Raw genomic sequence first — 22,021 nt, forward strand, 5'->3', positions numbered from 1 at the left:
TCCTTGTATATATTTTTGGAGTACTAGACCTACTCTTGTATTGATGCTGGGAATTCTGAGTGAGGAAACGCTTTCTATCAATGCAAGTTGGTACTTACTCTTAAATTTAAAGTTTTAAACAATTTTTTGAGGTCACAAAGTATAAGAGATAGGATTTGAATTCAGGTCTTTATTATTCTAAGGCCAGCTGTCTATCAAACTGCCTCTTTATATATAGTAGACATGTTGTTGAATTTAATTTAAATCAAATATTTTATAACTTAAAATGACATTTAAAAATAAAATATTATTAAAATATAAAATAGCTGTTAGAGGCAGCTAGTTGGTGCAGTGGATAGAGCATCAGACCTGAAGTCAGGAGAACTTTAATTCAAATCAGGTCTCAGACACTAAACACTTCCAGTTAGCTGTATGACCCTAGACAAGTCACTTAACCCTAATTGCCTCAGCAAAAAAAAAAAAAAAAATACAAGTAGTTATTCCAAATTAAGTAGGAAGTATGTTGAATGGATTCTATGCCTATTGTTGGCATAAAGTCAGACTCTGAATGTTTATTATTATTTGAACTATCATTGCTCAAGGTCTTGAGGCTATCCCTTTGGAAATACAGTTTAATTTTGAGGAATGAGGATAATATCTTAAGTTAGAAGTAGAGAGGTAAACAAGTAGGAAAGAATATGAGCTTTGAAGTGCCACCAACAAAAAAGGGTCTTGGCAACTAAGGCAATGTGTTGCCTGGGTCAGACTCATTTGTATTTCCTTTAAGGGAGGTATCCAATCCACAAGTAAGTCTAGAACTTATAGAGGAAGAAAAGGGAATAATTTGGATGTAGTGGGGAATTAGACATCTAAGGAACCAGGAGTCGGGAGACCTGGATATAACAGCTAGTTGTATCATTAACTAACAATGATTTTGGACAAGTCATTTCTTGGGGAAGATGCTCCATATTTAACCTGATTCATGTATAATCACATTAATAAAAACCAGTATTTATATAATACTGTAAGATTAGAAATATACTTTATTTAATCTCATTTGAGTCTCATAACAACCTTGTGATTTTGGTGCTATTATTTTGTGGATGGATAAACTGAGGTTGAGAGATTACCAAAGGTCGTGCAGCTAATGATTATGTAGAGCTGGATTTGAACAAAAGGCTTATTGACTCCAACACCAGAACTTTTGTCCAGGATGATACAATTGTTAAATGTCACTCACTGTGTCATCCGATTGGCTTTCTAGAATGTCCACATCTAACGACCTTATTCTAACTTTTAATTAAAGCAGGAGAAGCATTGTTGATTTAATGAGAACCTTTTGAGTTGTTCCAGCTACTTCTGTGTTATTTTTGGCATCCACCCCCTGCTTTCCAACTTGGCTTTTCCCTCTATTTGCTCTCAGATTTCCAGTTTTTATCCCTGATTTCCTACTTGAAACTTGATACTTTTGTTCTTTGCTTCCATTGGAAGATGGTACCAGTCTGGATCTTTTGATATAGACTAGAAAAGCAGATTAATAATTTGACTGAGCAAGCATTTATTTGGCTGCTACTACATCACTGTTGGAAAGAAGAAATTAAAAGTAAGACATATACATGTGAATCAGAAAACTATACAAGACAAATATGTATTGAAGTCGTAGAAGATAAATGTGTTGTCATAAATTGTGTGATACAGAAAATAAGTGTTATTGAACAAGCATGATAATAAAATTCAAATGGATGAAATAATCCAGTAAAAATTTTATGGAGGACAAGAAGGTTTGCAATCAGACCAGAAGAAAGAATAAAAAGTGAATAGAGAGAGAAATGAAGAGAAAACTTAAAGTTTCAACTAGAGTCAGAGAGCCAGGATTTTGTCTAAGGCACTAACTTCTTGGGGGCATAACTTATCCCCAGAGTAGTTTTCTTCCAGCTGTCTACATATTCTATGATCCTCCACTGATCTCTTTTTGCTTTTAAGGGCACTGGGACACTATGTTTGCATTCTTTCACCATGTTATGACAGTCTTCTCCCAAAGTTGTTCTCCTTGCATGCTTTCTCTCTTTCTTCAACTTTTTATGGGGATGTGTGTGTGTGTGTGTGTGTGTGTGTGTGTGAGAGAGAGAGAGAGAGAGAAGAGGGATCAGGGGTTGATCATCTATTATGCTATTAGGATACAGAGTCTGTGGTATGGGCTGCCTATTTTACTATTACAACCATATTTGATCAGTCCCGTGACCTTTCACTGTTGGGCCTGTGGACCATGGACAGGGCTTTCACAGGAGATGCATTAATCAACATTAATGTTAGTATATGCTGGTTAAGATAGGATCCAAAGATTTTTCTATATCTTATTATGCATAATAAATCTGGAAATTAAGTCTAGACTCAATACTGATTCCAAAGTAGTAGAAACTAAGGAGGTGCTCATCAATTAGAAAATGGCTAAGTAAATTATGGTTTATAAATGTAATGAAATGTGCCATAATAAACTATGAAAAGGATAATGTCAAAGAAACCTGGGAAGACTTGTATGATCTAATACAGAGTGAAGTGAACAGATGGTGGAGAACAATTTCTACAATTGCAACATTTTAAAAAAACAATTTTAAAATATTTGTACACTCAAATTAGTTCAATGACCAACTGTGATTCCAGAGGACTAATGCTTCCAATTTCCTGAGAGAAATGATCTGATGCAGATTAAAACATATATTCAACATGGACATTTATAATTTTTTTGCTTGTCTATTTAATTTGTTATGTGTTTTCACTTTCTTTTTTTTTTCCTTTGAGGAGTGAGGTGAGAGATGGATAAAGAAAATGGATTTTTCTAATTAAAAAAGAAAGAAATTGTTTTAAGCCAGCATATGAAAGTCTTTAAATGCCAAAGAGAGAAACTTATATTTGTTCCTAGAGGCAAAAGAGAGAAATACTAATGTAATTGTAAATATAATATGAAGTCTGATGAGGTTAGTCCAATTTGGCTGGAACTTAGAGTATGAGAAGCAGAGTAATATAGAATAAGTTTGGAAAGGTATATAGGAAGAAGATTGTAGAGGATCTTATTACTAGATTAAGGAGTTTCTATTTGTGTCTTTGAGTCAATAGACACTGAGGATTTTTGAGCATCATAGTAATGTGGGCAGATCTGTGGGAGAGAAAGATTACTTTGGTAGCTTCAGGAAGAAGAGACATTGGACAGGAGAAACAAAGTAGGGGAAAGCCAATTAGTTAAATAAAAAGTTCACTCAGGAGACAATAGGAAACTTACTTAGAAAGTAGACATGACAGTCATTAAAAGGTGAATTTTAAGGAAAAACTATCTTAGTGCTTTCCAGGTCATGAGAAGCAAGAGAGAACTAGAGGATAGAAAAAATAATGGGGCATCAAACGGTGACTCCAAATTACATTGAGTGCTGGTCCTAAAGTCAGGAAGACGCATCATCTTCTGTGATGATCTTGCGTTGTGTGACCCTGGGCAAGTCACTTAACTCTCTTGTGCCAGTTTTCTCATCTGTAAAATAAGCTGGAAAAGAAAAAGGTAATAACTTCCAAGATCTTTGCCAAGAAAATCCCAAATGCAGTCACAAAGAATCAGACACAACCGAAAAATGAATGACCAATAATTGTTATAGTAAAATAAAGAAAGCAAGGATGCTTTCTAGAATAAGCATAAGTATCAAGTAGGTGCATGGATAGTACCCATTTTCTTTTTAAATTTAATTTTAAATTTTCTTTTTCAATTCTAAGTTCTCCACCCAGTAAGAAGGCAAGAAATATAATGTCCATTGTCCATATGAAGTCAGGCAGACTACCTAAGGTAGTACCTATTTTTAGAAAGGATGTGGAGAAAAAAGAAAAACAAAAACACAAAACTCAAAAAATAGCACATTTTCCCCTCTGAGTATTTATCCATCTACTTAGTTTTATTTTCTGTGGTAGTGCTATCAACAGCTTGTAACCTTCTAAAAACTAAAGTTTTGCATGCATTTAGAGCATTCTTAAATGTCAATTTATCTCTTTACCTGGTATAATATTTTTAAATATAAGGACTGGAACTTATTGAAGAAAATGAAGAAATCTAAAACAGGGTCAAGTCAAAAGAAATAAGGAGGAGGATTTTTCCTGTTTTAAGAGGCTTGCTATTATATTTAGTCATAATTCTTTGTGATGATGTTAATAACACAGAAGTAGTATTAGTCCTTATGACACCCAAACTCTTTTTTTTTTTATTTTATTTTATTTAATAATAACTTTGTATTGACAGAATCCATGCCAGGATAATTTTTACACGACATTATCCCTTGCAATCACTTATGTTTCGTTTTTTCCCCTCCTTCCCTCCTCCCCCCCCCCCCCCCAGGATGGCAAGCAGTCCTAGATATGTTAACTATGTTGCAGTATATCTAGATACAATACATATTTGCAGAACCGAACAGTTCTCTTGTTGCACAGGGAGAATTGGATTCAGAAGGTAAAAATAACTCGGGAAGAAAATCAAAAATGCAAATAGTTCACATTCATTTCCCAGTATTCCTTCTTTGGGTGTAGCTGTTTCTGTCCATCATTTCTCCAATGAAACTCAGTTAAGTCTCTTTGTCAGAGAAATCCACTTCCATCAGAATACATCCTCACACAATATCGTTGTCGAAGTGTATAATGATCTCCTGGTTCTGCTCATCTCACTCAGCATCAGTCCATGTAGGTCTCTCCAAGCCTCTCTGTATTCATCCTGCTGGTCATTCCTTACAGAGCAATAATATTCCATAACATTCATATACCACAATTTACCCAGCCATTCTCCAATTGATGGGCATCCATTCATTTTCCAGTTTCTAGCCACTACAAACAGGGCTGCTACAAACATTTTGGCACATACAGGTCCCCTTCCCTTTTTTAGTATCTCTTTGGGGTATAAGCCCAATAGAAACACTGCTGGATCAAAGGGTATGCACAGTTTGATAACTTTTTGGGCATAATTCCAGATCGCTCTCCAGAATGGCTGGATTCGTTCACAACTCCACCAACAATGCATCAGTGTCCCCGTTTTCCTGCATCCCCTCCAACATTCATCATTATTTTTTCCTGTCATCTTAGCCAATCTGACAGGTGTGTAGTGATATCTCAGAGTTGTCTTAATTTGCATTTCTCTGATCAATAGTGATTTGGAACACTCTTTCATGTGAGTGGTAATAGTTTCAATTTCTTCATCTGAAAATTGTCTGTTCATATCCTTTGACCATTTATCAATTGGAGAATGGCTTGATTTTTTATAAATTTGAGTCAGTTCTCTATATATTTTGGAAATGAGGCCTTTATCAGAACCTTTAATTGTAAAGATGTTTTCCCAGTTTGTTACTTCCCTACTAATCTTGTTTGCATTCGTTCTGTTTGTACAAAGGCTTTTTAATTTGATATAATCAAAATTTTCTATTTTGTGATTGGTAATGGTCTCTAGTTCATCTTTGGTCACAAATTTCTTTCTCCTCCACAAGTCTGAGAGATAAACTATCCTATGTTCCTCTAATTTATTTATAATCTCGTTCTTTATGCCTAGGTCATGGACCCATTTTGATCTTATCTTGGTATGTGGATGACACCCAAACTCTTGAAAGAATTTGCTTATACTTTCTTCCTCATGGCTCACCTGACTTATACTTATGAAAGAAGAGAGAGAGAGATTTTTCACTTAAGAATATTTTCAACAAACATCTTATTTCTTATCTTTGATGGAAGAGATTTGAGGCTATTGCTAGTATCTACTATTGGATCTCAGTTTCTTCTAGATATAGTAAGAATTTGTGATAGTTGATATTGACAACTTTATTATTTTAATTTAATTATTCAGAGTGGTCAATTTATAATTTAAATTATTATTATTTTTAAAAATCTTAAAAAAAAATTTGCTTTAAAGGGAACTGGAGCATCTCTAGATTGGAGTGCCATCTGGTGGTTAATACCGAGATTGTACATTAAATAGCTATTCTAACTTCCAATGGAGAAGGTGTCCTATTTTAGTGCCAATGTAAATAAAATAAAACAGATGTCTCTGGGAATGGGAGCTTCCCTTTCTTTACTGAAAAATTAGTAGATTGAACCATATAATTTATGAAAACCTCTTCAGTTCTAAAACTACATTTATGTTTATATCCTCAGCATCTAGCACCATTCCTGGCATATAGTAGGAAATTAATAATTGAATAATAAATAATAAAAACTAATAAGCAACTGATTGCTAGACACTTATTTCTGGTCCAAAAGTCAAGGAAGCTTATGAGCAAAGGATTCAGTAATTCTGTGCTAGTGAAAATGCCTTCTGGAAATAAGAAGTCATCTGGAGATTTATACTGAACTGCTTATACAGAAATTACAGTGATTTAATCTACTGGTATAAATGCTTTCACATTTTTAAAAAAGTATTTTTACTTATAATATCCCTAGAACTAATTTTGGAAATCAAATGTTTGTTTTCATTACTTTTCTAGAAGAGTGGCAGGGAGAAGAGGGAAGGTGTTTTAGGTATAAAATGTTGTATATACTGAGATTCATTTTATTTATTTTTCTTTTTTCTTTATTATAAGGGAGGGAACTCATCAAGAAAGAATGAAAGATTATCCAGAAATGATCAGCATATAAAAACATATCAACAACATCTTTTTAAAAATCTCTAAGATCCAAAAGGGTTATTGAAAATATATACATATATTGTTACTGTTTTGTGAAAGTCCATTTTAAAAAATTATCAAAATGGAAACTGCATGAATTTCATGAGTTTTGGCAAAATAGGCAAGATAAAATTTATAATTTAAATTACTTTTGAAATCTGTTTTTAAAAGTAATTTGATTGGAGTAAAGACCAGATAGTAATAGGTGGTCATCTTATCTTACATATTTTATTCATCATGCTAAAAATTATAATCCCTTAATTCATTTTTATCTTCAGGGAAAAACAATGTTTAATAGTTGGGAAACTAAGTCGCTCAATAAAACTATGACTGGATTTGGAAATGAATATCTTATTTCAAATTCTATATCAGACATGAGTTGGGTCACCCTGAGTATGTCATTTAATACTTCTCAAGTCTGTTTCCTCATCTGTAAACTTATTTCATTGGGTTATTGTAAATATCAAATGAAATTATATAAGTAGAGGGCTTTGTAAACTTTAATGCATTGTAAAAATGAGAGCTACATTATATTATATTGAAAGTTGGAGGGCATCTTGAGATTTATACTAAACTGTTCATACAGTGATCTAATCTAATGATGTAAATAGTCTCACATTTTAAAAAAAATCTTTATTTTACAATGTCCTTAGAAGTAATTATGGGAATCAAATATTTGACATAATAGTTCCTTTCTTCCTATTTTTTCCTTGCTATATATTTGCAAGTCAGACTGGACCAGTTAGGAAATTGTTGCTATGCTAGGCTTAAAAGAAGGAAGTCTTCCAATCCTAAATTCATGGCACTGGAAATAGAGAGAAAGAGACAAATTATGAAAGACTTTGTGAAGGAAAAGTTGGCAAAATTTAGTGACAAATGTGATATGAATGTATGACTAATAGTGTCCCTCCCTAATGTGCATATAACTAACTTGGGCACATTTCTGTTGTAGACAGAACTCTATTGTGAATGTTAGCTGAAAAAAATATAGATTTTTATGAATGCTAACTTTGTGATAAGGTTGAAACATCAGGAGGTAGAAGAATAGCCACTCCATGTTCAGAGAAATCAGGGAAAAGAGAATTATGAAATCAAGAGGATAAAAGGAAAGGGTAAACTATTCAATTTAATAAATACTCTATTTAATTGCTCACATTTAAGGTTTGCAAAATCCCTTAAAATCATTTCTCCTTTGCTCTTTAAGACAGCCCTGAGAAGTAGGTATTATTGTTATTGTCCCTATTTTTTACAAGAAGAAATTAAAAGAGGAATTACTCATGATTACAGGTTGTTCTTAAAGTTGGGCTCAATTTAACTCTCATTTCATGCTCTCGGTCTGTCTAGGTCTGACACCATGGCCATTAGGAAATCCTTACTTTCCCTGAAAGAAATAACTCAGGAAAAGAATTAAAAAACAAGAAACAAAGTGATGAGGTAATTGAGTTTATAGGGAACAGTTTTAAATTAGAATAGAAATAGAGAAAATTACCTAACTTGGACACCTAGGAAGTTCAAGACATTTCTCTGTTATGGGAACCAGAAAGGGCTCAGAAGATCTCTTGTTCTTTGGTAGTTACTCAAGGAAGACCTTTGACCTGAGCCTGACGATATGTGTCTAAATAATTATTTACATTGCCCTCAAGAACCAAGAGTTAGAAAAGTTAGTTCAACTACAACTCACAGATAACTAAAAAGTATGATATAATGGAGAGTATTTGATTTGACATCATAAAACCCAAAGATAAACCTTGGCTCTGATATTTACTAGTTGCATAATAGAGGGCAAGTCAGTTTGTCTCTTATCACCATTTCCATCATCCACAAAATAGGCAGGAAAAGTAACCTATTGATAGGAAAGTATTGCTACCATACTCTTCAAATAGTAAAGGATCTAGGGAAATGGAGGATTTCTAGGAGAACATGGATGATAGTAGCATAATTATAGAAAATTTCCCTCTCACTCTGTCCTTTTCCTCCCTGTTGTGATATATTAGAAATTTGGCCTTTTGTGGGAAGCAAATAAGAACCAAAAATATAAATAATATGATATAAATAAAAATATTATGTTTATAAAATATTAACAATTATGAAATGTGGAAGCAAGAAAGATGTTTTGCAGACAAGGTCAGTGATGTAGAGAAGAAGGAGTAATGTGACCTATCCCTCAGTCACCAGAAACTTAAGCTGAGGGGATCAAGGTTGAAAAACAGAAAGGAGACAGAAAATGAGATAGCAAGCAGGGCAAAGACATTCTGTCTCTGTATTGACTATAGCAAGAAGCAAGCAGAAGTCCCTTTAAGAGTCAGGACTCATCCCCACTCTCTCCTCATGCCCCCTAAAAGCAATGGCTATTCAAAGTTTGGATATTGGATCCCAAGGCCATGTCACAGGATGTGAGAAATTTCAAAAGCTGCCAAATCACCTATGCTAATCACACCCCCCCTTTCTTCCACTTTGCTATGTTGAAATATATTACACTTTTAGAATTAATTACAAAATAGAAAACTTTATTAAAACAAATATAAGGGGAATCGCTGTCCTTGTTGTCAAGCAGTTTCCCCAACTTTTCTGGAGAAATGAGGATCCTCAGTTAAGAGGGATAAGGCAAGAGATCTTCAGAGAAATCTGCACAGCTCCATAAGAAGCCCTTCCACGAGTATCTAGTATTTACTTATAGTTCAAAAGAGCTAGGAGCATGAGGCAAATATGTTAAGTGATAAGTGACTTAACCAAGATATCTGGGGTCAGATGTGAAGTGAGGTCTTTTTGACTCTACACCCAGAACTCTGTCTGCTGGTTCATCTAATGTCCAGCTATATAACCAGTAAGATGAAGGACTAAATATTTTCTCTGGTCTTTACTCTCACTGTCTCCCTAAAAGAAGAATTACATACCAGAGTAACCATCCACAGACCAAGAACCAAGAAGCCTAATAAGGTGACGGCAATATGAATTAATAGCAAAGAATACTAATGTCTAACCTGCTCATTCAGCACCTTTCCCCCTTCTCTCTTCCCTAAAAGTACATCACCCAATCCACTGGCTTATGTTCGGGATTCACTCATCAATTTTCTGTTAACTGCTGCCATCTCTACTGATACACTCTTTTCTCCATCTCATCCCCTCACCTCTCCTTCCATTCTAAGGCAACAAATAGCCAACCCATGATCAGAGCAAGGAGAAGTCTAGAAAGGTTTGAGTCCCTTCTACCTGGGGAGGCACTTCTCTCAACCAGGGCAGAGAATCAGCACATGGGTGAAAGAAAGATGATCAGCATTAGTTGGAACCGCTTAGGGCAGGAATTGGTGCCAATGAAAAGTTTAATGGGGGGGGGGGAGGAGCTGAGATAGCTGAATAAAAGGAAAATGAATCAATGCATGATTTTTTAAAGAAATTTTATTATGGAAATTAGGGAAAGAGATGATGAGAGGAAGTAAAGAATGTTGAAGGTGAAGTAAAGGAAGCCTGTGGTATTAAACAATTATTAATTAATTAAAATTAGACAAAGGTAATTGTAGGAACAAAGTACTTAAAACAGAAAGAGGAATGAAAAAATCCCAGTTTAGAAAATAAAAACAATACTGGAGAAACAAATTAAGGAAAATATAGATCTAACTTTCATTACTTTAAATATGAATTGATCAAATTGTACAATAAAAAGAGAGTGATAGATTGTATAAGAAATTAGAGCTCCTAGAATCTTTTGCTTACAAGAAATACATGTAAAAAGCTAAGACTTATATAGAATAAAAATGAGGGGTGGAACAGAACTCACTATGGATTGGGTGAATTCTTTTTTTTTTTTTTTTTTTTTTTTTGCTGAGGCAATTGGGATTAAGTGATTTGCCCAGGGTCACACAGCTAGGTAGTGTTAAGTGCTGAGATCACATTTGAACTCAGGTCCTCCTGACTTCAGGGCTGATGCTCTATCCATTATACCACCTAGCTGCCCCAATTAGGTGAATTTTAAAGAATTAATTTTGTATATACATATATACATTTTTATATTTTTATAGCATATATAATTTTATATATACATATAAATATATACAAAAAAAGAACTGAGCATAAGTTAACTAGTCAAGATGTATATTGTCTTGACTGTCTCAATATGAATTATAGTACTTTCCTGGAAATAAGTAGCATTGATAAAGGAGGAATGCAGCAAATGCTGGACAGTATAAGAAAATTCTTCCCAAAGTGACACCTCAAGAAACATGTTAGAAGAAGTGCAAGGGAGGTATGGAGGAATTTTTGGTTCAAGCCAAGAATTATGGAAACTAAAACTGAGGAACAGAGACTCAGAGGCACAATGTAGAAGATTAAATTTGAACTATGGCATTTATCAGCATTGCTAAGTTATGTAGATGTCAAAGGTCTGGAGGAGGAAAGCTTACTTTTAACCCCAAGTTCTTTTCTTTTTGGCAAGACCTTAACATTAGAGTGATAATATAAGTTTAGAATTACTATTTAAGGAACAAATTGAAATTTATGTTTATTATGGAATATTACTCTGTTATAACAAATGATGAACTCAATGATTTTAGAAAAAAACACGGAGAGACCTCCACAAAATAAGGAGTGAAACGAGCAGAACCAAGAGAATATTGTTTATACTAACAACAATATTATTTTAAAAATAACTTTGAGCAATCAAGTCATTCTGGCCATTACAAATACCTAAATTAACTATGAAGGAAATGCTGTTTGAATCCAGAAACATAACTGACATGCATACATATATATTTGTATATATGTGTGTATATACATACATATGTGTATGTATATGTGTATACATGCATATATGTACATATATAAGTGCATATAAAAGTTTGGGGTAGTGGGAAGTGAAAAACAAAAACAAAATCACATGATAATTTTGTTGTATATTTGAAAAGTACAGCAAATTGTACATAATGGATTTGCAATTTCAGGTGCAATTCTCCTTTTTTTCTATCTCACTTTGGAAATGCTTGTTTTTTTTTTTTTGTTGTTTTGTTTTGTTTTGTTTTGTTTGTTTTTTTAGATTCAATATAAAATTAAAAAAAAAATTAAAATTATAAAAAAGGAAATGTAACTTTATAAGTTCCTGGAGAAGATAAATCCCAAAGGAGGGGAAAGTTTTCTTGATAGTCTTTGGGGTCAGAAATAAGTCTTATCTATTTTCTTTGTTTTGTGTAATAACCTTGTTCCCTGATCCATGCTTCATTGGCTTAGTGTTTGTAAAAGAATTAAGAAGACATAAATGATGTGACCCATGACCCAGGGGGTACTCAAAAGAAAAATATCTCTAACTCTGGACTTAAACAAGACTTAGATTCATTCCAGTAGGGTCTTTCCTCAAAGGGAAAATCAGATTCTCTCTCTCTCTCTCTCTCTCTCTCTCTCTCTCTCTCTCTCTCTCTCTCTCTCTCTCTCTCTCTCTCTCTCTCTGACTTTTTTTTGGGGGGGGGGTCATGGATTACACATACACTAAGGAAGTATACGTTATTAACATAAGAGAATAAAAACAAAGCAAAAAGTGAGGAAGTCAAATAGAGATGAGTAAAGAGACCAAAAAAAATTAAAATCAAAGAAAGGAAAATTTTCTCTTCCATTCACATTTTCTTCACACCCATAATCACAACCCACTCAATCCATCTCTGCTTGCTTAATCTGCATCATCTTTTTCACCTGGAGCCTTGCCAAAATGACATCCTCCCTCCTGGAACATTTAGCTTTCACACCCTCCCACCTCCCCACCACCCTGCCCCAGGTTGCCAAAATTATCATAGACTAGGCCATTAATTAAAAATAAACATCCTCAGGCTCTTTTCTTGCCTCTTTTGTCTTTTTTTTTTTCATGCCTTAGTGATCTCTATACTTTTTTTATGGGCTTTGCCCCTTTTTTTCATGAAAAATCTCACCTTTTATTATAATCTTTGAAGACCTTTGCAAGAAATTCTTCTAAATCTGGGAAATTTTTTGACCCACCATGGTTCTAGTTTAGACTTGAATTGCTACACTTTTTGGGGCTTCCCTATTGTCCTCATTTGGGCTAACTTTCTGATTTTTTGAAAGCTCTTTTAAGAGACTCTTCATTCAACTAATGTTCATGTGATTCTCTTCCAGATGCCTAGTACTTTGATCCCCAGCACACATTTATCCTAGGATTCTAGCAACATAATTTAAATTTCTCTCCAGATTTCCTGTGGTTTATTAACTTTTAGAAGCTACCCTGTAATTTTGTTCTAACAAATTCTTAAAGTTTTTCATAATCCCGTTAAATAACTGTCATCAGTGTTCTTCTTTTTGCCAGGCCCTTTCATTTAAGTTATCACTGCAGCATGGTTACTGTGACAGAGAGATAAGCATCCCCTATTCTAGCACAATATTCACACATTGTAGACTTTTAGAACATTGCTGATAAGTGTTTTTTTTTTTAAGCTACTTATGGGAATTTGTTTTTTTCCTTTTTGCAAGAAGAAAAATGGGATAAGAGATTCCTTTTGCTTGCTATTGGGCCCCATATTTATTCTTCATTGTCACCATTCAGGGGGAAAAAAGTGAAAGATTTATCTACTGAATGTCAAAATCAAGCCTCTGATCTTTGCTTTTTCTTTTCTGGCTATATTTCTTTTTTTCCATTCCGATTCCCTCCACTAAGAAAGAAAATGGAGAGAAAAGTAGCATCATATGTTAAAGAGATAAACTTAAGTGAGAACATCTTAGAACCAGGGCACAGAAGCAAAGTAGAGAACATTTGGGTGCAGATTAACAACAACAGGTGAAAATAAAGCCAGAGAGGAAATAGGATGGGGCAGAGTCAGGATAGTGGAGTTGTAGAAAGCAATGCAAGTTGATCTCCTTTCATTACCTACTTCTAACAGATCTAAAAATGCCCCAGAGTGAACATCAATAGAGAAATCCAAAAAAAGTCACAGTAGGTTTTTTCTCCATCCCCAATTGTCATAGGAATATGGACAGAGAGGTCTGCAGCCATGGGGAGACATGAGGAACAGGAATAGGGCATGTCACATGGAGCACTCCAGGGCCCAAGGAAAGGCTGCACAATGAACAAAATCAAGTTACAGGTTTATTTTGGGATATTATCTAGACCCTACTGAGCCACTACCATGGGGACAGGTGCCAACTGGCAAGTTTGTCACATACCGCCCAATCCTAGTCAGCGATTCAAGTCAAAGTGAGAGTGAGTGTGCATGGTGGGTGGGTGGATGGCTTTTCCCTTTCCAGGTCATGAAGCCTTCAATGGTATGCCGAGAAATGAGGAAATTCAGAAGCTAGCTGATATAGGTCAATGATGTGCTCCGAGCAAGGTCTCACTTCCAGCATCTAGCCAGGTCTGCAGGACAACTGAGACAGGAATCCCAGTCCAAAGGCGGACTACAATTCTGCCACTTTGAATCCACAGAGCTTTCTAGTCGCTAGGGATGGAGCCCAGCAGATCTCTAGGTTTGCTTCTATAAGCAAACCCAGGTCAGGAGATTGCAGAGCTCAAAGCTGAGGGGCAGATGTATGAGGATGTTGCCTTTCTACCACTGTATCCTAAATTTCTATTCTTTCTATGAAGAGTGTTTATTTGGAGAACAAGCCCCAGGTTTATAGGGACAATATTTTATAGTTACTGTCTTGGCAAAAAAAAAAAAAAACCAAAAAAAACAAAAAAACAAACCTTTGCTTTAGCCAATATTCTCTTTTGACTGATCTTTAAGAGAATAATGAGTTAGTTTTAGGACTACATGCCTGTGGAGTACCACTTCTATCTGAGGGCAGTAGCTAACATCAGGGAAATATACACTGAAGATGGGGAAGGGGAAAGAAATTAGCTTTTGTTAAGCATCTTTTATGTACCAGGCACTGTGCTAAGAACTTGACAAATATTATCTCATTTGAGCTTCTCAATAATCCTAGGAGGTCTTATTATTCTCATTTTACAGATGTGAAAAACAAGATAAATTTACTTGCCCAGGGTTACACAGCCAAGGAGTCTCTAAAACTAGTTTTGAACTCAGGTACCTAATATTTATCTAAAATCAATAGCAATCATTGTCCATAGTGGGGATAAACTAGAAGCCTTCCCAGTACAATCAGAGGTAAAGAAAGGATGCCCATTATCACCTTTATTGTTTAACATTTTGCTAGAAATGTTAGCTATAGCAATAAAAGAAGAAAAAATTAAAAGAATTAGATTAGGCAATAAGGAAACAAAATTGTTGCTGTTTGCAGATGATATGGTGTTATACTTAGAAAATCCTAGAGAATCAATCAAAAAGCTCATTGAAATTATTAATAACTTTAGCAAAGTTTCAGGATACAAAATCAATTCACATAAATCATCAGATTTAATTCAGGAGTCCTCAAACTACAGCCCACTGGCCAGATGCAGCAGCTGAGGACAATTATCCCCCTCACCCAGAGCTATGACTTTTTTTATTTAAAGGCCCACAAAACAAAGTTTTTGTTTTTATTATAGTCTGGCCCTTCAACAGTCTGAGGGACAGTGAACTAGTCCCCTATTTAAAAAGTTTGAGGACCCCTGCCCCAACTATTATTCTAATAGCAAGAAGTGGAAAGAGAAATTCCATTGAAAATAGCCATATAATGTATTGGACTACTTGCCATCTAGCGGAGGGCATGGAGCAAAAGAGGAAAATCAGAACACAAGGTTTTGCAAGGGCTAATGTTGAAGAACTGTCCCCACATATGTTTTGAAAAATAAAAAAAAGAATAAAGAAAAAAAGAAAATAGATTTATAGATAGTATAAAATATTTGGGAATATACCTGCTAAGACAAACCCAACAATTACATGAACACAATCAAAAATACTTTTCAAAAAAATAAAGTAAGACCTAAACAATTGGGGAAATATTAAATTTGCATGAGTAGACAGAGCCAATAAAATTAAAAAATTCTATTAAATTAATATATTTATTAAATGACATACAAATCAAACTATCAAAAATATTTTATTGTGCTAGAAAAATAATAATGAAATTCATCTGGAAGAACAAAATCCCAAGAATATCAAAGGAATCAATGAAAAAAGATGAAGAAGAAGGTAGTCCAACCATACTAGATCTCACACCTTTATTATAAAGTGGTAATTATCAAACTATCTGGTACTGGCGAAGTAATAGAGTTGTGGATCAGTGGAGTAGATTAGATACAAATTACATTTTAATAAATAACCATAATAATCTAGTATATGATAAACCCAGTGATGCAAGTTTTTGGAACAAAAGCTCATTATTTGACAAAAACTTGTTAGAAAACTTGAAAGCAGTATGGCAGAAAGTAGGTATAGACCAACATCTCCCACCATATACCAAGATAAGGTCAAAATGAGTAGATAAAATAAGCAAATTAAGACAGGATGAAATGGTTTATTTGCTGGATTTATGAATAAAGGAAGAATTTAGGACCAAAGAAGCATTACAAAATGTAAAAGAAGCATTACAAAATGTAAAATAGATAAATTTGGTTACATAAAATGAATTTTGCACAAACAAAACCAATACAAATTTAAAAAAAATTTTTTTGAAGCAGAAAACTACATGACATAATGATTAGAGCACTGGCCTAAAATCATGAGTACCTGAATTCAAATACAGCCTCAGATATTTAACACTTACCAGCTGTGTGATTCTGGGCAAGTTGCTTAAGCCCAAGTACCTCACAAAAAAAAAATTAAATTAAATCAGAAAACTGGGGAAATTTTTGCAACAAACATCTCTGGTAAAAACCTCATTTCTCAATTATATAAAGAACTGAGTCATTTTTTAAAATACTAGTCATTCCCCAATTGAAAAGTAGTCAGAGGATATGAACAGGAAGTTTTCAGACAAAGAAATCAAAGTTATCTCTACTCATATGAAAAAAAATGCTGTAGATCACTATTGATGAGAGAAAAGCAAATTAAAACATCGCTGAGATACCACCTCACATTATCATATTAGATAATATAACCAAACAAAGGGAAATGCTGGATGTTGGAGGGACATGGAAAAACTGTTACAATAAAGCATGGTTAGTGGAATTGCCTGATTCAACCATTCTGGAGAACAAAATCTTTGAAAAATCTTTGAGTTCCTGTCAAGACCCAGAGTTTTATCCACTGTGTCATGTAGCTGCCTTCTACTTCTGGGCATTATTCTGGGGACTAGAATGGTTGGGTTGCTACAGCAGGATAATAATTTGGTAGATAGATTTGTGAACAGACTGGACCCAAAAAGTAGTCATTGCTTGCTCTAGGTAGTTTTTCATTGAGATGCCCTAGTTATTTATATCTGATCCTGGGCTCTTCCATATTTTTACAACTACCTTGTATGTTGACATCAATGACAAAATTATCAAATTTTTAGATGATAAAAATCTGAGCGGGGAAGGGAAAATGTAGCTAAGACATTATTTTACAGAGTCAGGATCTTGAAAAGATCTTGAAAGGTAATTGGGCTGAAGCAAATAAGATAAAAATTTAGGAAGAATAAATGCAAAGTTCACTGCAGATACAGAAAATTTTGTCTCAAAAGACAGATTAGGTAAGGTTAAATAACACTTCCTCTGAAAAAGATCTGCAAGTCTTTGCGTACTATAGGCTCAACATGATGCAAAAATAAGATGTGATATTGTCAAGAGATAATGAATGCATTAAGAGCAACATAGCTGAGTCAAGTTCATAGGTATTTATTAAGTCTTTCCTATGTCATAGACATTGTGCTAAGTTCTAGAAATATAAATACATGCAAAAAAAAAACAGTTCCTGCCTTCAAGAAGATTACATTCTAATGGTGGATGGCAACACATAAAAGGAAGCTGAAAGGGAGAATGGGAAGGTTATATACTTAGGCAAAGTTCAGAGAGGATTTCCCTGGACAATTTCCTTAAAATGGAGGAACTTGACCGATCAGAAGAAGGTGTACAGGTATAGAATGATCTTCCAAGGTGAAAAAGCTACTGGGTAATGATGGAAAAAGAATTCTAGAGCATCAGAAATACAATCCAAAAAGGAACCAAGAAAAACAATAGCAATAATGATAATTGTAATAATAATGTTGCCAACATCTGTGTGTATGTTGGTACATATATATATACATATATATATATAATTGTGGAGGAGGTGATGAGTTCATTGTTCAAGCCACATGATGAAAACTATTAAATGGAACAGTGATAAATGGGAGTATCCAGAGGAGGGAGTACCAGGATGGTGAAAGACCTTCGCACTCTGCTACATGAGAACAAATTGGAGAACCTGAGGTGAGCTGACAAGGAGAAACAAAGGTTTATTGAGGCAAGGGCGTGGGAGAAGAAAAACACCAATGAAAAATTGTTTCCTTCAACTATTTAAGGGAGAATCAAATGAGGAAGGGAATAGATTTGCACTGTTTGCCGCCAGAGGGTAGAAATATGAGTAAAGGGTAGAAGATGCAAGTTTAAGTCTGATGTAAGGAAGATCTTTCTAACAGAACTATTCACAGATACATTTGGATATATTAGGAGTTGATAGGTCTCCCTCCCTGAAGATATTTTATTGTTGTTATTTGTCCTTTGTTTTCAAAGAGAATTATGACATTAAGAAGATAATGCTGTGACATGCAAGTGATTTGGATTTAAGTAAGAGAAGGCTGTGCAAGATCAGCAGACTTGTATTCTCTTCTAGAATCATCTGGGTTCAGTGGAAAGGTACAAATCAGAATGACTGAAGGCTTTTAAGTAAAATCTGAAGGTTCATCTATGCCTCAGTTCTTTGTAATCTTGGGCAAGTCACTTAACCACATCTGGTTTCAGTTTCCTCCACTGTAAAATAATGGATTAAATAAAATGGCATCTAGGTCCCATCATTCTCAAAATTTGTGTTCCTTTGATCCTGCATTATAAAGTGTATTCTTGTTCAGACATCATTTGACCTAGATATTCTCTGTATTTCCTACCAACTATGAGATTTATGATTCTGGGATATATTAGAATATAGCATCTGTATCTTGGATAATTTTCTATAACTAGGCTACATGTACATTGTTTTATGATGTATACCTCCATATGTAATTGTTTGATGAGATTTGCAGGGATTGCAATCATTTCCAGCCCCCCTACTCTGTGCAATGAAGATGTAAATAGGGTTACTCTAGGATAACTCTTGTCTAATAGAATTGTGTTTAGTTGTTTAGTCATTTTTCAGTCAGGTCTGACCTATTGGGGTTTTCTTGACAAAGATGCTGGAGTGACTTTCCATTTCCTTCTCCAGCTCATTCTACAGATGAGGAAACTGAGGCAAATATGATTAAGTGGCTTGCCCAGGATATAGCTGAAGCCAGATTTGCACTCAGGAGAAGTACCAAGCCCAGTGTTGTATCCACTCATCCTATCTAACATCATAACCTGTATTATATCAGAGGATCCATTGCTCACTGAAGGAAATCTTAAGTTACTAGAGTCCTTTGAGATATGACCAAATAGAGCTACTGAGTTAGAGATGTGGACTTCATTGAAGAGAATCACTGAGACATGAGGAAGACGACTGACAGCTGGAGGGAATCCATCTCCACTGAATTTTTGGTGGCTGTGGAAAACTTACTGGTAGCAGATAGAGACAGCAAGAGTTGCCCGATGCTGTGAGAAGCAGTTTGCTCAACCAGAGATGCTTGCATTGCTGCCAATACTTATTGTCTCTCTAAGGCAGCTGCAAAATAAAGCCAGAGTTGAGGTAAATACTTTCACCCATGAGGTCCTTGCAGATCTCATTGACATGCTGAAATGTCAGTTTTACCTTGACTGCATGAATTTTAATGGAAGATAATGCCCACTGTGCCTCTAAGATGTCACTCATTTTGTGTATGGGGGTAGATGAGACTAAGAATGAGAAAGAAATTCTGAATCCTCGTGCCCTTCCTAGTACTTTTTGTATAAGTCTTCATTTTCTGAGCCCCCTGTAGTCTTTGCTTTGGGATTAGAGAGATTTATTTGTGGAGGGAGGAGTGAGAAACATGTGCCAAGAAAATCTAGAGTCTGAGATATAGGAACAATTGTCTTGTATCTGTTAAACAATTAAAGCCTATTCCTAGAGGTGGAGGGGAAGAGAGGGGGAGGGGAGATAATCATTAATGAGTAATCAGAAGGTTATTTTTCTGGCCCTCCTGAAACAAAGAGAAGAGCTTTGGATTCCAAAAATAAATCATATAAATGGAATTTTAAAAAAATAACAAAATTTAATTTCTAAAATAATAGCAAAATAAAAATGAGAGAAAATGGTGGCATGGGAGCATGAAGCAAAAGCATACAATATCAAGAGAAAAGGGATAAATAGAATGGGTAACCCAAATAACCAACTGCATTGAGCAACAGTCTGATTAGCATAAGGAAAAAAGGACTTTTCTAGAGATCTCAGGTTCAAAGGGTTGCAGAGTTCCTTTGACTATATATGTGTGTGTATAAATGTACACATATATGTATTTATGAATGTAGATATCTCTGCATTTGTGGTCCTTTGATCCTGTATTATACAGTGTATTCATGTTCAGACATCATTTGAACTAGACATTCTTTGTATTTCCTACCAACTGTGAGATATATAAATGTATAGATGCTTATGTAGAATATGTGTATATGTGTGTATGTGTGTGTGTATTGGTTGGTTGGTTGTCTTTCATTCTCAAAAAGGACCAAAACAACTTCTCTGTGTAGCATCTGACTGTGGCTGATCAGAACAACACGAGCTCAGAAAGCTCTGCCGCAGGTCAGATTCAAATAGTCCCTATGAGCATTTGGGGTGGATTCCCTAACTTTGCACACCTGGCATTTCTTCTGAGCTAATCCAATTCTGCTTTGCTCATAGAGCACAACGCCTTGTCTGATGAGGGCACGTCATGCTGGGTGATCCTGTGCCAGTGTCTTCCTTGTCATACAATCGATTCTAATGTATATATATATATATATATATATATATCCTTTAAAGAATTACCTCAATTTCAATTTTTAAAAAGTAGGATAGTTTTATTAGTGGGGCTCACCCTCCAGCCAGTGAAGATTGTAACCCCTTCACCCACTAGCATGTGGTTTCATGACTTGCTGTTGTGAAAACAATTCACCTGTTGGCTAACCTTTTAGCTCTTCCTTGAAGGCAGCCCAGCTCCCTACGTGCTTCCACTGTTGTTTTCTTCTGATATACCTTTGGACACACTGTGATGAAACAGGATAGAATTTTTGTGAAGGATCTTGGTGTTATTTTCAAATAAAATACTGTTATGCATCTAAGAAATAATGAACTGTACAGGGACTGTGAGTTCATTACTATAGGGAATTCCTAAATGTGGAAACTCCCTTTACCAATGCAAGTCAGAGGCATTTTTTCTACAATTCATAGTGTGAGAGAGTTGCCCAGATCACTGAGAGGTATATATATGTATATGAGAGATGTATATTGACTGTATATGTCAATATATGTCACAGTATGTGTGCTCAGATCTCTCTGGCTCCAAGACCAGCCCTTTTTTACCCCAAGTTGACTTTTTAAGATGTTAAATATGATATTAAGGTCATCGTATATGAAATGACACCCACTTTTGCATATAACTTATTATTCCCAATATTTAAAAGACCGGCTAACTTTATAAAAGTACCCTTGAAAAAGAGCTCCAAAGTGGCTGTTGTTACTTGCTATCTCTTGTAAATTGGTGACTCATTTACATATTATTTTGAAGAACATCTTGCATGGTATGTACACAGCTGGCTATATTTTATGTTCTACATGTCAGCATCAAGACTGGGAATAGCAGCAGAACTAGTAGTAGCAAGCTTGGTCAGCATTACACTTAAGATAATTAGCTGAGCAAGCCACAGCTGGGCTGCCTTGGATTGCCATTGTGAGTGGGGGTGTATGTACCAGGGGGGTAGCATCAAGAAGAATGCTGTCTCTTTTCAGTCTAATTAGGCTGGCCATAACTGTGAAGCATTAGGCAATTTTGATTGTTTCTTGCAGGAGATTTGGACCTATTAAAGCTTTGGATATAGAAACTCTGTTGTATTTTTTGGGGTCCTGAGAAGACTTCCTAAGTGTATACATATACATGTTTTTCATTTAGTACATTAACCCATGTGAAAGCAAAAAAATGTAAATTCTGCATTTCCCCTCATCTTGGGCTATATTTCACATTTCCTGTTAAGGGAAGAATCAGTCTTTTGGCACAAATGACCCTGTGGTGATGATATCTTTCAGAGAAAATCCAAGCTATATTTTTCATATTGCAATTATTTGAGATTCTGTGACCTCAACCTCAGAATTCTAGATAAGTATAAATATTGCAAATATTGTTAAGTCTAATAATAGCATGAGTTGGAATCATTCTAAATGTGCACCCTAGTCACATGTTTGCTA

Source organism: Antechinus flavipes, chromosome 5 (genome assembly GCF_016432865.1).
Source record: "Antechinus flavipes isolate AdamAnt ecotype Samford, QLD, Australia chromosome 5, AdamAnt_v2, whole genome shotgun sequence".
NCBI lineage: Eukaryota > Metazoa > Chordata > Mammalia > Dasyuromorphia > Dasyuridae > Antechinus > Antechinus flavipes.